At 42.3% G+C, this 17,500-nt stretch overlaps 1 long non-coding RNA gene across 3 annotated transcripts in view; it reads right to left on the bottom strand.

The window, feature by feature from the left end:
• LOC135104182 (uncharacterized) overlaps positions 1-17,500 on the bottom strand; it is a 143,542-nt gene that overhangs the window by 58,649 nt on the left and 67,393 nt on the right. For 2 of the 3 annotated variants that reach the window (XR_010270324.1, XR_010270325.1), the window contains one exon: positions 8,123-8,155. This is a non-coding gene — a long non-coding RNA (uncharacterized LOC135104182). Of the gene's footprint in view, positions 1-6,102; positions 6,793-8,122; positions 8,156-17,500 lie in introns of those variants that run through there. The other variant, XR_010270323.1, reaches the window with a different exon arrangement.

A 17,500-nucleotide genomic window follows, 5' to 3' on the forward strand; every position in this document is an offset into this window, starting at 1 on the left:
AGATGTAGATATATATTTCAGATATTTAGAGAATATAGATGGTAGATATACAAATACAAATAAATGAGATATATACAGACAGACAGATCGAAAGACAGACCGACATTCAAATAGATAAATAGATAAATAGATACAGATAAATTGACAGATTAGATAGACAGATAGACAGAGAGACAAATACAGATAAATAACTAGACAGATAGACAGTCAAACACGGGAACATCTACAGAAACGTACACACAGCAATCCACTCATTCAGGCCTACAAATAAGCCCACTCCTAAAAACACGGAGATACACAAGCTGAAAGGCACCTATAGACAGACGCATCTAGGCAGCAAACAGGAACAAAACATCCGCCACCCCTTTCCCTCCCCTTCCCCTCCCCCCAACAGACACATACACACACAGACACGTACAAAATAAGTTACACGCATAAGGATAAACAAAGTGATGATTTCTTTTTTTATCTTTTTTTTTTTTTTTTTTTTTTTACCGAGTATTGCACTGTCGACAAAAACAATTCCTTATTACCATTTTGTTTTTCCGTTCATGCAAGTGCTAATTAGTCGTGGCTCGCCTAATGGACCGGAATGGCTGCAATGATGGAGGAGGACAACAGGAAACACAACACAACCCTCAGGAAACAAACAGGTGTTCAGCATAAACATTTAATTCTCACTCATATTCATGTTTACCGAGGATTTCTCAAACGTTCTCAAATATTCTTTATGTGTTATTAACTTGCAAGAACATAACTACAATTGTTCAGGGTCTTAGAGTCTTTTAATACCATATGTAACAAGCCACGGTACTAAAAACGCTGTATAAAACCTTTTAGAGCAACTGTGAGATAGAAAAGAAAATGAAACGAGTAAATTATCCAGTGCTTGGCTAACAGGATGATTCAAAATGCGTGCAGAACAATAAGAAACGTCTCGAAGTGTTTTGCGATGAGGGAAACACTTCAAGTAAATAGCAGTGAAAATGTTGATAATGAAATTGATATACTCTGAAAGTTCATCTCTCATGTTTTCCCGTTCTCTTTCATAACAACATGTATTCAACTTTACTTTTATCCAGTATCTTAGTCGTAATCATGTGGTTTCACGTTAGAAAATACTTTCCTACGTTTTTTTTTTTATTATCGTTGTGTACTAGACATCATAACAACTCAATGCTTCGGTGGAAATATGGTGGCAATATTTACGTGTGTGTGTGTGTGTGTGTGTGTGTGTGTGTGTGTGTGTGTGTGTGTGTGTGTGTGTGTGTGTGTGTGTGTGTGTGTGTGTGTGTGTGTGTGTGTGTGTGTGTAATTAATTCATTCCTACGTCTTATGGTGCTTGTTAAACATTATACCTATGCACAATACTAGGAGCTTAAGGATTTCTATGAACATTACAAAAAAGTGGCATCAGATCCACCTTTCTATGACTTCTGACTTTAGTGAGATGCCGTACGTACACAGAGCTTTACTGGAAAATTTGTTAAGCTCGAAAAAACCTGCCTTTTTTTTACATTTCACTCGTTTTGATGTGCTTTTTTTTTCTTTTAACGTCGCACTTATTTAATCCTCTACTGGAAAATCTTTCAAAAAAAGTAAAATAAAGAAAAGTTTCCTCTCCACGACTTTTACTTCTTTCATGAAGTCATCTGAAGAACTAAATTGGTTTTTGTCCTTTTGACTCCACCACTCGTCTCTCTGAAGGAGGTTGCGTACACAGCGAGATTTTTCTTCCCTTATTATAGCCTTAGGCCTAAACCCTCTTTTTTATGAGATGTATATAAGCAATAAAGAGAATTTCAGGTTTACTCTCTCTCAGGTGAATTACATTAAACACTAATTTGTATTTTAGTTCGAGGTAAATGTCTTTTGTTACTTCTCGCACGAAAAAGAGCAAAGATGCCAAAGTTTCGTGTGAGATGGGAGCTGTTCAGCTAACAATGTTTAACAGGAAAAAAAAAAACCGGAGTAAAAAGACGAGTTTTGTGTTGAGAGAAAGAGTCGTGGGGCCAAGGAACTATTGCAGTTTCTGGTTACAAAATGAAAATGAAAATAAATAAAACTGTAGCGTTTTAGATTAGAGCAAAGACTCGTGTATACCAAACGGTGGTCATCTGAGGTGTGTTGCGGTGTTGCACTGGAACACCTGTTACCGATGACTGTATGCAAGGTGCTTCATGTTCTCTATTACGTGAACACAAAAATATATGTTTGTTCACTTTTTTTATCTGTCTTATATAAGAACAAAAAATCATACCAAAAAAAATAGTTCTTTCTTTTCATATTGTCTGTGCTCTATCAAGAGTGTTCCCGAGCAATTCACTTTTCAACTCATGCACTTAAATATTGTGTAAGTGGAAGTGTTTGCGTAATGTTTGGTAGGTGACGGCGCGGCGTCTGATAAAGAAAAGCTCAATGTTTGCCACTTTTCCACCAAGTAGTTTTAAGCCTCACAGGAAACTTGCAAACTGAAGTAATGCAGGTATGCAGTAAGCTGAATATTTCCTTCTTATCCGCTAACTTTGTGCATGAAACTGCGATAAAAAAAAAAAGAGCGTGTCTGCTTATCTGGCGGAAAGTTTACGGGAAATGTTCCTTGTAGAGTTGCGTGAACCAAACGTGAGTCAGTGGCGATAAGAAAGAGAACATGTTTTTTCCACTTCCCCAGCAGGAGTTTATCAATGTGAACGCGTTATGTTACCTCAGCATGTAACTAAAAGACCAGCGATTCTACTTAACGCAATTGCTGCAGTGTGTTCTTCCCAGTTGTTCGTTATTCAGGACCCCTCATATGTAAAAAAAAAGAAAAAAAGTATATAAATATCTTTGCGCCTCACGGTCCGCATGAAAATTGCACTATTAAGCCACCCGAGAGATAAGAGTGACGCCAAGCCTTCTACTTAACACAACTACTGCAGTCTGCTCTTCCCACTTGTTCAGGATATCTTTGTGCTTCACTGACTGCATGAAAACTCTGCAATCTTAAGACACACAAGAGATAAGAGTAACGCTATTATCTCCTCAAACAACACAACTTTTTACTTAACTTACCTACTGGAGCCCTTTTTTTTTTAGGGTGCTCAAGTAGTTTTACAAGTTCTCATCTCATTGTTCCGTAATTATCATTATCTTACGTCCACTCGATGTAGATTACGTCACACTTTCTTTTATCTTTGGAGCAGAAATAGTGAGACGTTTTAGAGACGTTTTATATCAAGATTGATCGAAGAAAAAAAAATCAGTGTATGAGTGCCTGTCTAATGTTGGAAGAACGATGAATGAAGTAATAACCAACATAAGATAGAACCCCAATAAAATAAAATTACTTTAAATCAAATAGATACAAGTTAAATGAAATAAAACTAAGCGCCTAAAAATTACTGTCAATGTGTCTAACAGTGGACGAATAAAGTATCGATGCACGAGGCGCCATCTGTATCTTCGATCGACACCTTTTCTCTGACATTTTCACTTTATGTATCCAGCTAACACAGGCCCTCTCACCCATTCCGCCGCCACTTATGGGCCTACGTCCTAAAGGGCATTCAGCCTCGCTCTCTGCTGGTCCTTTCCCGTCCCTTCTACCTTCCATTACACACACACACACACACACACACACACACACACACACACACACCTTAGCGAAACTCCCATATATATATTCTCTCTCTCTCTCTCTCTCTCTCTCTCTCTCTCTCTCTCTCTCTCTCTCTCTCTCTCTCTCTCTCTCTCTCTCTCTCTCTCTCTCTAACGAGCAAACTAAGTACTCCCATTAACTCCACCCCCCTCTCTCTCTCTCTCTCTCTCTCTCTCTCTCTCTCTCTCTCTCTCTCTCTCTCTCTCTCTCTGTCTTCTACCTTACTAAGTACTTCCATTACCGTCTATCTGTCTGTCTGCCTGCCTGTTAGTCCGTATCTCTCTCTCTCTCTCTCTCTCTCTCTCTCTCTCTCTCTCTCTCTCTCTCTCTCTCTCTCTCTCTCTCTCTCTCTCTCTAATCCTTCTTCCTCCCGTCTATCCAGCTTCTTTTCCTCCTTTCATTTTTCCTCCCACCCTCCCATTCACCGTTGGCTAATATTCCTCGTGCCCTTCTCCCATTCATCTACTATTTTCTCTCCTTGTTGGCTTATTATCCCCCCGGCAATTTCCTATCCTCTTTTTCCTCCTCGTCCTCCACCACTGCCCCGTTTCCATTTGTACCGCTGCGAGGGACCGACAGACTCTCATACATAGAGAATATGGCTTTTGGCACCAAGAGGCAGCTGAGATGAGGGAAGGCTGTGGATCAGCGTTAAGATGAGAGAGAGAGAGAGGATTGAAGAGGGAGTGTGGAGTATGAGGAGTGTGTTGGGAGTACCACTACTGATGCTGTGTTGGGGTGTGAGGGTGGAAGGAGATTAAAGGGAGGTGGTGTGTGGGGTCGTCAGGAAGGGAGGAGCGGAGGGGAAATGGGGAAGATAAAGGAGAAGATATGTGGGTGTGTAACTGTGCACAGAGCTAGGTAAGAAGAGGAAGAGGAGGAGGAGGAGGAGGAGGTACAGGAGGAGGTATAATGGTTTCGAAATTAAGGAAATGACGTGGAAGGAGAGGGTATGGAAAGAGGGAAGGAAGGGAGAAAATGGAAGGAAGAAAATGCAGAGATAATTATCAAAGGGAGAGGGAATTAAAATGAGAGAGAAAAAAGGAGCAGGCACGGAGGATAGGAAGTGGGACGAAAAGACGGTCGTTAGCGAGAGAAGAAAGCAAGGGACAAAGAATAATACAAAAAAAAGACAACAATAAGAAAGAGAATAAAAGGGATGAGAAAAATAATATTAATGGAATAAATTAATAATGTAGGACGAGGACAAATGACAAGGAAAGCGAAAAATAAATCAGCCAATCAGTCTATTAACTAAATAAACAAATCACTGAATATAGAAATGAATACATAAATAGAATCAAATTACTAACAAGAATTAAACAAAAGGACATTATAATTACCACCAACTTTGTGCATAATTAATAAATGAAAGGGAGGTCAGGGGAGGTGGAAAAATTAAGTGGCTAGATCCTCAATGAACGAATGAATCAGGCAATGATCGAAAGTCCTGCCCGCCCCTGCTTGTTCTCATTTCCGGGGCACAATGATCAGCCGAGTTTCAATAATCATCGGACAATACGAGGCAGATGTGCCGCTCATAACTGATCTCGTGGACCTAAACTAGTAATAAGTCGTATGCTCAATGCCATGCAGTGATGAAATTAGGCCAGCAAATCATACACACACACACACACACACACACACACACACACACACACACACACACACACACACACACACACACACATTCACATGCGGAGAATAATTAACGAGGGACGGAGGGAGAGGGAGGGGAGAAGCACACCCACCAAGCCCACCTACCCATACATCAAACTGCCTCCACCACAGCTGTACTCTCCCTCTCTCATCCCCTCCCCGCCCCACCTCTCCCCATTGAACCCTCTTATGGTCTTCACAAAAAAGCCCGCCATCTAATTCCCTCCCAAATAAATATTTACATGAAAATTAATCAGCTGTGAATAACGTGTTTTGTTCACTCCTACGTGGCGGTATTACCTGCGACCAAACATACGCACAAACAACACAAACAGCCCACATACACACACACACACAGACATACACACACACACACACACACACACACACACACACACACACACACACACACACACACACACACACACACACACACACACACACACACACACACACATAATTATTAGTGCGGTGAAAACATACGAAATCTAAACGCTGCGGAAGCATGTAGTCTTATATAAATATTAGGAATGCGGTCTCAAACAAATTAATTAAACCATCACAGCATCAATGTTTTCACGATTCCAGTACACACACGCACACACACTCACACACACACACATTTCATTATATATATATATATATATATATATATATATATATATATATATATATATATATATATATATATATATATATATATATATATATATATATATATATATATATATATATATATATATATATATATATATATATATATATATATATATATATATATATATATTCACTTTTCCCCAGCGGTCACCATCTGTGATTTGTTTCCACCATTGAGTGTCATATTACATTTCACGAGTGATTGGATATCTATAAAACTGCGTGTGACGGGGGTTGATATAAGCAAAGGTGTGTGTGTGTGTGTGTGTGTGTGTGTGTGTGTGTGTGTGTGTGTGTGTGTGTGTGTGTGTGTGTGTGTGTGTGTGTGTGTGTGTGTATGTGAGAGAGAGAGAGAGAGAGAGAGAGAGAGAGAGAGAGAGAGAGAGAGAGAGAGAGAGAGAGAGAGAGAGAGAGAGAGAGAGAGAGAGAGAGAGAGAGAGAGAGAGAGAGAGAGAGAGAGAGAGAGAGAGAGAGAGAGAGAGAGAGAGAGGGAGAGAGAAATGTATAATGAATTTCTATAGACAGCAGAACACCAGGTGGTGCTCTGTACCCAACCATGGATGGGCGGGGTGGTTGTGTTAGGTGGAGCAGCGGGGCCAATCTAAAGCAGCTGGCGTGAGGGCTCCATGAAGTGGCTTTGGTCTGCGCGGCTTTCATGTTTGAGACTTGCAGAATAACTTTGCCGAGGCGCTGCACCACCTCATCACGGAGCGAGGGAAGACCTGCATGGCGGCCCCGCGACACACGAGACACAGGGAGGCTGCCAAACTTCTTACACACTCTTATGTATCGCGCCACTCTTTTCTGGAGCCTCGTGTCGTTACCTGAGGCATCAGCTGTTGCGATAAAAAAAACGGAGCAGCGATTAGCGCCATTTTCCTAGATGAATATTCCACTGCCGCTCGCTTGCCAAATCTATACTTTGCATGTTCCCCTAATGACGGGTCGACCATGGAAACACGGCATCCTGGTCTTGCTAAAAATTACCTCGTTGCCCTGACCCGTTAATGAGGCTGGCGGTGCTGATTCTAAACCTGCAGGCACCGCGGCCAGTCCTTCCACTCACACCACCTCACACCATGGACACTAAGAGGCTCAGTCTTGAGGCTGCAAAAATACATATTCCTGCAGCGTTGTCACGCGTAGAAGTGCCAACACTCATGCCTCACATCACCCAAGCAGGTCACGCCCGCTGCAGAAAACAGGGGATAAGGGGCACACTTGTTTCCAGAAAAACCCACCAGGTGGCTCCTCGCGACGTGACAACACCAACGCGTGAAGAAAATTTCCTATTGGATGCAACACACGCTCCTGAGGGGGCGTACTTCTTGCCTCCAGGGATTCCCACGTCAGTAGTGAATGGCGCCTCGCCCAGACACACACAGTGCCTGCCAAAGATTGACGGCGAACCCACCTTCCATGATGGACAGTAATGTGGGGGGCTCACTTTCATCCAGCGCACAGGAGGAAAGATGAGGTTGGCTAAGCACAGCACGCGCGGCAACCAGGCTAGCAGAGTATATACGTACTGCTGCACTACAACACTATACACCGAATCCAGTTCAACTCACATACTGACATGAAGTTTCGCCTTGATAGCGGCAATCAGCTAGGTTTTCTTTCCTTCATATGGGTAACTTTATATTTCTCTCGTATGTTTTATAAACTATGTAGTACAATACCCTACAATGCTGCCGCTACCTACTGTTTCTCAACATGCGAGGCAACAGCTATCATCCAATACATCAGGCTGTGCTGTCCGGCCCTTTGCAACAATACTTTACTCACAAACCCTGCACATGCTAACCACACACTTCTTTCACTGCTTGGAGGGCAGAGACAATCCTGCTGTGATTACGATGTGAAAGAAGCGCCTAAAGAAAGACACAAACACAACCCCAACTATACTACCCTCGTATAAAAATAATGAGGAAAGTCAACGATAGATCACAATCCAAAATATGAAAGGTACATAATAAACAAGGAAATTCATATAAAAGAATAACAAGACTCAGTGATGAGGTCTTAGGATGGATTCGGCAAAGTTCTCAGGGGTATCAGAGTAGCACACAAAGTGTCACACAAAGTCCCCAGAGGCCTCCGCTGCGCCGCTGGAGCCTTTCGTGGAGACAAACAAGGTTACAAGGAGAGCCTGGTTGAGCTTACCTGCCTGCGGGACAAACACCATCCTCGCCGCACCTGTGGGAGACGAGAAATTTAATTAGTGGAGGGAAGGTGTGTGTGTGTGTGTGTGTGTGTGTGTGTGTGTGTGTGTGTGTGTGTGTGTGTGTTAATGGCCAGTGTGTTTTAGTTAGTGTACATCCATGCGTTTAAATGCTTGAATATGTGTGTGTGTGTGTGTGTGTGTGTGTGTGTGTGTGTGTGTGTGTGTGTGTGTGTGTGTGTGTGTGTGTGTGTGTGTGTGTGTGTGTGTGTGTGTGTGTGTGTGTGTGTGTGTGTGTGTGTGTGTGTGTGTGTGTGTGTGTGTGTGTGTGTGTGTGTGTGTGTGTGTGTGTGTGTGTGTGTGTGTGTGTGTCCACTGAACCCGGGGACGCCGCATTGCTCTTTTGGTCGCCTCCCCCTTGTTTGCTTACAATAGGTGCGATATGAAACGTGTATTTTATCCGATTTACTTTGGCAAACAGGTCAGTACTCGACTCAGGTGGCGCGTGTTGCTGTTCGGCATGTTGTTGTTGTGTTATGTGATGCGACACTCCATTGTAATTATTTGTAGCCCACGCGAGTTATGCCGGTAAGCCTTTTTATGTCCTATTGAGCAGAGCAAACAGGCAAACCGGCGTGTCGTGTTCAGTTATGATGATGGTGGTGGTGGTAGTGGTGGTGATGGTGGTGGTGGTGGTGGAAAAGGACGAGAGAAAAATGGTTATGACAGGAATATAATAATAATAACAACAACAATAATAATAATAATAATAATAATAATAATAACAATAATAATAATAATAATAATAATAATAATGAAAAAAAGATTGGTGGTGGTTGTAATAGTGAAGTAGTAGTAGTACATAAGAACATAAGAACATAAGAAATAAGGGAAGCTGCAAGAAGCCATCATGTATTGAATATACCTGTTTCCACCATCATCCTCATCCATAAATCTGTCTAATCTTCTCTTAAACCTCCCTAATGACTCAGCACTAACAACTAGATTACTGAGTCCTTTACATTCATCTACCACTCGATTTGAGAACCAGTTTCTTCCTATCTCTTTTTTATACCTAAATTTTTCAAGCTTGAACCCGTTATTTCTTATTCTATCCTGGTTGCTGATCCTAAGAATTTTGCTTACATCCCCCTTGTTATAACCTTTATACCACTTAAAGACTTCTTTCAGATCCCCTCTTAACCTACAGAATGTAAATTTAACAGCTTTAATCTTGCTTCATAAGGAATGCCTCATCTGTATCCTTTTAGTCACTCTCTTTTGTACTGATTCTAATAGACATATGTAATGTGGGGACCAGAACTGCACAGCGTAGTCTAGATGAGGTGTGACCAGCGCCAAATATAACTTTAATATTACTTCGGAGCTTCTACTTTTAACACTCTTAAAAATTAATCTTAATATCATATTCGCTTTGTTTCTGGCCACTATGCATTGATTTCTTAGTCGGAGTTCAGGGCTAACTATAATTCCTAAATCTTTTTCGTACCCTAACCTACCAGAGCTTCGTTGTTTATTGTGTACCTACTGCGTGGGTTTCCTCTACTTTACGCTACGTACTTTGCATTTGTTGATATTAAACTGCATTTGCCATTTGTCTGTCCATTCCTTCATCCTATCCAAATCTGCCTGCAAGGTGATGGCGTCCGTAGTAGTAGTAGTAGTAGTAGTAGTAGTAGTAGTAGTAGTAAAATTTAGTAGTAGTAACAATAGCAAAAACAACAAAACAACAACAAGAGCAGTAGCAACAATCCGTAACAATGATAACACTCCCTAACCAAACGGTGAGTGAGGGGCCGGGTGTTTGTCAGACAGTTTGTCGCCACCGCTTGAGGCAATTTTCTGGATGATGAGTCGCGTTGGTGTTGCCTGGCAACATTTACTATGGGAGCTTAAAAACGATATAATTATCTCACATAGAGGTACTACACATTACATAATGGAGCCAGGAGTACAACATTTCACATTAAATGGAAAGATTATTATGGTTTCCCAGCGTTTTATTTATGTGGAAATGCTCTACTTTCATAATAAGTGTTAGGGTACATGCGGCTTAATCATATGGACAATTTTATAAGTGATGCTTTGTGTGTGTGTGTGTGTGTGTATGTGTGTGTGTGTGTGTCGGGAATACTTGAACTTGATGCGTGTCCATGAAAACCGAGTGGTAAATATATGAACAACAAGTAACGAAGCTCCATCAAAATCAAGGCATTCGATTACACGAGCAAGTAAAGCGCTAGAGAGTCAAAGAACCAGTAAGTATTCAATCATTCCGACTTCTCTTTAGATAGTACAGCTGATCACTTATCTCCACCATACTCTGTCTTCAGCTGCTTCTGTTACACCCATCACATCCTTCAGTCCATCCATAAACCTCTTCTTTCGTATTCCTGTTGCCCTGTCCAGTTCTATCACCCTCCTCTCCAAGCACGTGTCATCACTCACTGCAAACAATAAGTATACGCCTCCATTTCTTTATTTGAATTCTGAAAAGGACACTGGATGAAGCCAAGACTGTCTTCCTATATAGATGCCTAGGAGGAATCTACTCATCATAACAAGAACAATAACAGCAAAGCAACACCACGACCGCACCTCCACCACAGTCACCACCACTACCACCACCACCATTACCAACAACAACAAATACAGCAACACACCAAATCTATTTTTTATCTAACTACCTTTTTTGGGGGGTACCTTCATTATGCAAACATTGTAATTCGCCACCACAACAACAAATAGCAATTCCACCACCACCACCACCACCACCACAACCACCCCCAGTATAAGCACCAGCATCAGCGTGAGCAGCATCAACATGAGCAGCAGCCTCGACAGACAAGTGAAGCTGTTCCTCATCATGCATTATGTGTGTCGAGAGGGAGATTTGCATTTTCATCACAGCAAATCCCACACAGAACACAGAGGCTAAACTTTCCTCTTATAACACTAAAAATAAAGGATGAAAACGCTAACATGTATACACCACGGCGGAGTATTACAACTGCATACACACACACAGTCACACACACACACACACACACACACACACACACACACACACACACACACACACAGACATATACACTCACATTCAAACCTAATTAAAACATGACAACACGTACGTGATTTTATGCAAATGGTGTCAATGTAAGAGAGAGAGAGAGAGAGAGAGAGAGAGAGAGAGAGAGAGAGAGAGAGAGAGAGAGAGAGAGAGAGAGAGAGAGAGAGAGAGAGAGAGAGAGAGAGAGAGAGAGAGAGAGAGAGAGAGAGAGAGAGAGAGAGAGAGAGAGAGAGAGAGAGGCATTTCAATTAAAGTGAAAATACTTTTACAGTTTACACACACACACACACACACACACACACACACACACTAAAACAAAACGTAACAAACACACAAAAGAGTTAATGGCCACAAGGAAAGACAGAGACAGACAGACCCTGGAAGAATCAGACGAGCAAGAATACGAGCTTCTTTTGGATAAATAGCGAGGCTTCAAAGGCTTCGGAGACACAGTGAAGCCACGAGACACTCTTAGAATCTTGGTTACCTGAGGGAAATCCAGTTGAAGATGAAGGACGTCGCTCTCTCTCTCTCTCTCTCTCTCTCTCTCTCTCTCTCTCTCTCTCTCCACGTATCTTTACAGCCTCTCCTCACACACACTTTACACCCTACCTGTACACTTTCTATCACTACGTATCTCGCCGCCGCCTTCCTCAATTCCTCACCTCACAGCCTCCTAAAGTCTCTGCCTTCCTTTATCGCACCTTCCTTTCGCCTCTTATCACCCACACCTATGCCTTCCATTACCACCAGCACACCTTCCCAGAACTTACCCCCGTCATACACACTTTCAGCCTCCACCTGACACTCCACATTCCCTCATATCACGTTCATCAGCCACAGACACACGCAGGCACACACACACACGCCTGTTCACTCCACTATTCACGGTAAGAAGAGGTATTCGAATGATCTTCCTTTCCTCCTCTTCCTCCTTCTCCTCCTCCTCTTCTCAACGCCCCATGCCAGGGTGTGAATGCTCGAAGGCGTGTTCCTGCCCCTACAAATCATGAAGGAGCCTCGACCGCACTTCTTGCTGCTGCCGCGGGAGGGAGTGTACTGAGTAGTGTTGGAGGTGGGCAGAGATGGACGGTACTCGTAAATTCTCCTTTAAGTTGTTGACGGGTTAGTTGTGGAAGACGCTGTGATGGAAATCCTGGGATCGAGATGGAGATGGTGCCTGGATGATGTAACTTGTTTTTGAGAGAGAGAGAGAGAGAGAGAGAGAGAGAGAGAGAGAGAGAGAGAGAGAGAGAGAGAGAGAGAGAGAGAGAGAGAGAGAGAGAGAGAGAGAGAGAGAGAGAGAGAGAGAGAGTTTTTCCCGTGTGTGTGTGTGTGTGTGTGTGTTTGTTTGAAAGTGTGTGTTTCGTACGCTAGTGTATCGCTCTTGAAATAGTGAAGGCCACACACACACACACACACACACACACACACACACACACACACACACACACACACACACACACACACACACATTTAAATGAATGGGTTCGAAGCGATTATTTCACTCCTCCTTCCCTCTCCTGATCCCCTCCCCCTTCCCAGTGGCCCTTTCACCCTATTCATTCTTCCTTGCCTACGTCCCTCCATCCCTTCCTCATCTCCTGCATACTTATATTCCTTCCTTCCTTCTCCAATTCCACTTTCCCTGCCGTCTCCTGTTTCATTTCCTCCTCATATTCTTCGTTCTCTACTCTCTTTATTCAGCTCGTTTCCTTCTCCTGTATTATTTCCCTCATCCCATCTAGTTCTTTCTTCATGGTCTATCCTCCTAACGATTATTTTTTATTTTTTCATTTCATCTCTCCATCTTGCCACTTTTTTCTTGTCTTATTCCTCCTTCATTCGATCGCTCTCTTAAATCCTTCAGTTTTTTTCCCCTCTCCTCCATTATCAGACGGAATACGAGGCGTGGAGTTTTGTTACCCAGATTAAAAAAATACTGAAAAGCTAGGAAGAGTTATAAACGCAGGAAATCTCAAATTATTATGTTTATTATGAAGAAAAGTCTCAGTAAAACAAGTCAGTTCAGCATTTCGAAACAAAGAATGCTAGATAATTCAGCAGTGTCTAAAATATTAAAAAGATTCGGTAGCATTATTTTTTGGGTGACTTTTTTTTTATTTCATTTTTTACAACTGGTAGATAAAAATTCAATAAGGAGACATGACATCCTTAAAATAATTCGTAAAAGATTCTCGTCATATATAGACATTTTTAATCGGTCTGTCAGCGTTTGGAACTCTTTGCCTGCTAATGTCGCCAAGAGGACAACACGTAAAGCTTTCACAAACAGACCGGGTAAGTATCTGGACTCCTGCTGAGGTGCTGTGATATTCGCTCAGGCACACCAATGAAACGTCACTTTACCGAGGCTGTCGTTGGTTCCCTGGCACCGAATGGAAGTGACGATATTGAGAGTTTCTATTTCTTTTCATGCAGTTCCTCTACACTGCACGGTATCTCGTTTTCTGAAAGCGCTGACTTGCGGGAACGGTAGGCGGAAAAGAACCAACGTCTATGCTATCGTACTTCTCACTTTATATTTCAGATTAGGAACATGAAATTGTGAGACACCCCCTTTTATTTTTTTATTTGACCTTGGCCAGTTTCCTTGACACAAAGAAAAGTGTAATACCCACAAACAACCTTGTAAGAAGGAACAGGTCTGCTATAGTTTTCATTCCTTCATCTATATTCCTTTGTGTTCCGCGTTTAGTGGTATTGCTCTGAGAACGTTAATTAAGAGAGCAGCGCACATGCCGGGGGAAAAACACCTGTTCTGCTCATGCTCACAACTCAGGCGTGACATCCTACAATTCTGGCTCATGCACACCTGCTGTTACCTGGAAGCGTGAGGTGAGCGGTGGCCTACATGATGGCAATGGGAAAGCTCACAGAGAAGTTTTCAGGGACTTTTTAAAAATGCCTGATATGTGGAAACTGAATCATGTCTGGTGTGAAAATGCGATAAACATCCTGGTGATAAAAGCAACGCATATGTGTGATAGGATTACGCTTCTATTCATTGCTACTGTTAACGATAACGATAAAGATAAGGATAACAACAACAACAACAACAACAACAACAACAACAACAACAACAACAACAACATCGACATCATCATCAACAATAACAACAACAACAACAACAATAATAATAATAATAATGATAATAATAATAATAATAATAATAATAATAATAATAATAATAATAATAATAATAATAATAATAATAATAATAATAATAATAATAATCGTATATCGCACTCATGAAAACACGCGCGTGGTATTCTGAAATGAACTAATTTGTTGCAATGAAAGGTCATCCATTTATTAATTTTAATTAGTAGTAGTGAGGGGCAGAGAGGACAGGAGAGGAGAGGAGAGGAGAGGAGAGGAGAGGAGAGGAGAGGAGAGGAGAGGAAAGGAGAGGAGAGGAGAGGAGAGGAGAGGAGAGGAAAGGAAAGGAAAGGAAAGGAAAGGAAAGGAAAGGAAAGGAAAGGAGAGGAGAGAAGAGAGAGAGCTGAGTAGAGGAAAGGAGAAAAGGAGAGAGAGGAAAAGAGATTCATGACAAGAACAAGAACGAAGAGAACAGAAAGAAAAAAAGATGGAAGAAGAAAAATAAGAACACCAAGAAAATCAAAAGAAAATGCAAGAAAAGAAATACACGAATATTAAGAAAAACAAACAGAGAAAAGGAAATACGAAAATAAAGAAGCAAGGAAAGAAGGAAGGAAGCAGCTTGATGGTAAATAGTCTCAGCAGTGAAGATCCTTTGCCTCTCCTCCTCCTCCTCCTCCTCCTCCAGCACCGCGCCTCACAGACTTCCTCGTAATAATCCACAAATCTGCGGCCAAGCGGAGACGGAGAGGGAGGAAGAATACGTGAAAGGAATGGGGAAAGAGGAAGAAAGGAAGGAGAGGAAGCAGAAAGAAGAGATAGACGGAGGAAGGGATCTCTTTGGGCTGGGAAGGGATCTACTATGAGGAAGGGATGGGTGGCTGTACGCAAGGGCCTTAGATTTTATTTACTACCCATTACGAAGGCTAGAACAAGGATATTAAGTAAATGGAAGAGGCGTCCTATGCTGTCTGTATGCTGTGTGACTGACTGGCATTACGTAACCCAACTGTGTCTTGACTCCAGCACTGTGACAGTGGGACTTCGTGTGTAACGCATCTTATACGTAACGTTTCAACAGGCAGCACTCCAGTCTTAGTGATACGTGACATACTTACTACAGGTAACACGCTCTGACTGCAGGTAAGGATATACAGGTACACAGACGAGACACGGAGAATACGTATGCGGACAAGAGGAAACGCATCTGAATGTTATAGTGACACGCTGAGACTGTTTTGTTACTGTTTGTTACCTGTCGTGCCACATTTCAGACAGGGAGTGGATCAAGAATCACTTCTTTATATCTCCTTCTGTTCTTTCTTGATCTCAGCCTTTATTTCTTTAATATTTTTTTCTCTTATTTTCTATCTCTCTGCTCTCTTCAGATTCTGCATTTTTCATTTACAGCTCTCTTTACAAACCTTTCTTTTGTCTTAGTCTGTTCTTTCCTTCCAAACAAGCTCTTTCCTACTCTTCTGGGTCGTGAAACCGCGGTAAATCTCCCAAAATGGGATACTTTTGTTTTGTTTTTGTTTTTGCCAGTAACAAAGACTCCATAAAAATATAAATAAAAAAAGAATAAAATTTCTTAAACGGCTTTATCACGATTTTCATCTATAATTCAGATCTAAAGCACCATCAATATGAACTCTTAACACAATGATATATCAATGTACATAAAATTTTCCGGTCCTAACTCCTGCTCTCTACTCCAGCTTAGATCTTCCTCTTTCTACTCACACCTTCCCTTCTCTCAGCTCTCCTATCCCTACTCCTTCCAGTTATCTCCCATGTATCTTTCAACCTTTCTTCCTCCTTCTCCTCCTCCTTCTGTAGAGCTTCTCGCCCACCAAGGGGAGCACTAACGAACGGGAGTCTAAAATCAACTTCTCTGGTTTGCTTTGGACGACTTCAAGTTCAAATTACATCGCGCGCCGAAACTGTTTCTCTCTCGTAATGACGCCAATTAAGTGAGTGGCCTCGTTCTGTTCGCGCGGGTCGTTCATTATCATTATTATTATTCATCGCGTGGGTAAATGGTTAATTACGAGTCATTTGAATTTCATAAAGGGAGAACGGGAAAAAATAGAAAAAATAAGGAATGCCCCATAAAATTGCTTACAATGTACCAATAAATTCATATAAACCTCAATGTGTGTGTCCAATTAAATGGGTTGGGGTAGACCAGCTCTCTCTCTCTCTCTCTCTCTCTCTCTCTCTGAATATATAATTTTCAACTCCTTTTCACTTTTATTATACATTCTCTCTCTCTCTCTCTCTCTCTCTCTCTCTCTCTCTCTCTCTCTCTCTCTCTCTCTCTCTCTCTCTCTCTCTCTCTCTCTCTCTCTCTCTCTCTCTCTCTCTCTTTCTCCACAGGTGAAGCGGCGGAGAGAGGCAGGTGACGCAGGTGCTTGTGGTGGTAGTGTTCCTGGTAGTGTTGGTCTGTGGCATAACCTCCTTTGATCATCCTTGTAAACTGACTAAATACCCTCAACTAATGTCTGTAGGCACCATACTTCACCACCTGGATTGACGAGCCCTGTAGTGAACACTTACTACTTACTCCCGCCTCACACTACACAGACTGACAGCAGGAGGGGACGGTAGGAAGGCTAGGATGGGAGGGAAGGGTAAAGGAGGATGAGGAGACAAGGGAGGGATATAGGAAGGGCACTTAACTGTACATCAAACATTGTTATTTGGTTATTTAGTTGTGTTCGTTCTCATCTTTTCAGAAACTCCACTTGGAATTTGTGAGTATTGTATAATTGTGGCAGTTTAAGACAGGGTGAGCGGAGACTCGTCCCGTGAGGGTCATACCACCACAGCTACCACCACCACCACCACCACCACCACCACCACCACACCGCGGCCACACTCAAGGTCATGCCACACTCACACAGGGACGAGGTCACCAGCAGGTCACCCTCGCACCGCCGCCTTGGCCACACCACACATGCTCTTTAGCCGCTTCTTAGTCGCTACATCTGAGTCTCACCTGACACTAGCATTTTGTTGCTGTCTAGTGAGGACTGTCTGGCGTCGCGGTGAGTGTTGGCTGGCCCGCGCCGCCACCACCACCGCCGCCGCCGCCCACTCGGGAATGACGGCAGGCTCTCATAATAAGCACCTTCCCATTAATTAAATTTAGCAACTAACAAAC

Source organism: Scylla paramamosain, chromosome 10, assembly GCF_035594125.1.
Source record: "Scylla paramamosain isolate STU-SP2022 chromosome 10, ASM3559412v1, whole genome shotgun sequence".
Classification (NCBI taxonomy): Eukaryota; Metazoa; Arthropoda; class Malacostraca; order Decapoda; family Portunidae; genus Scylla; species Scylla paramamosain.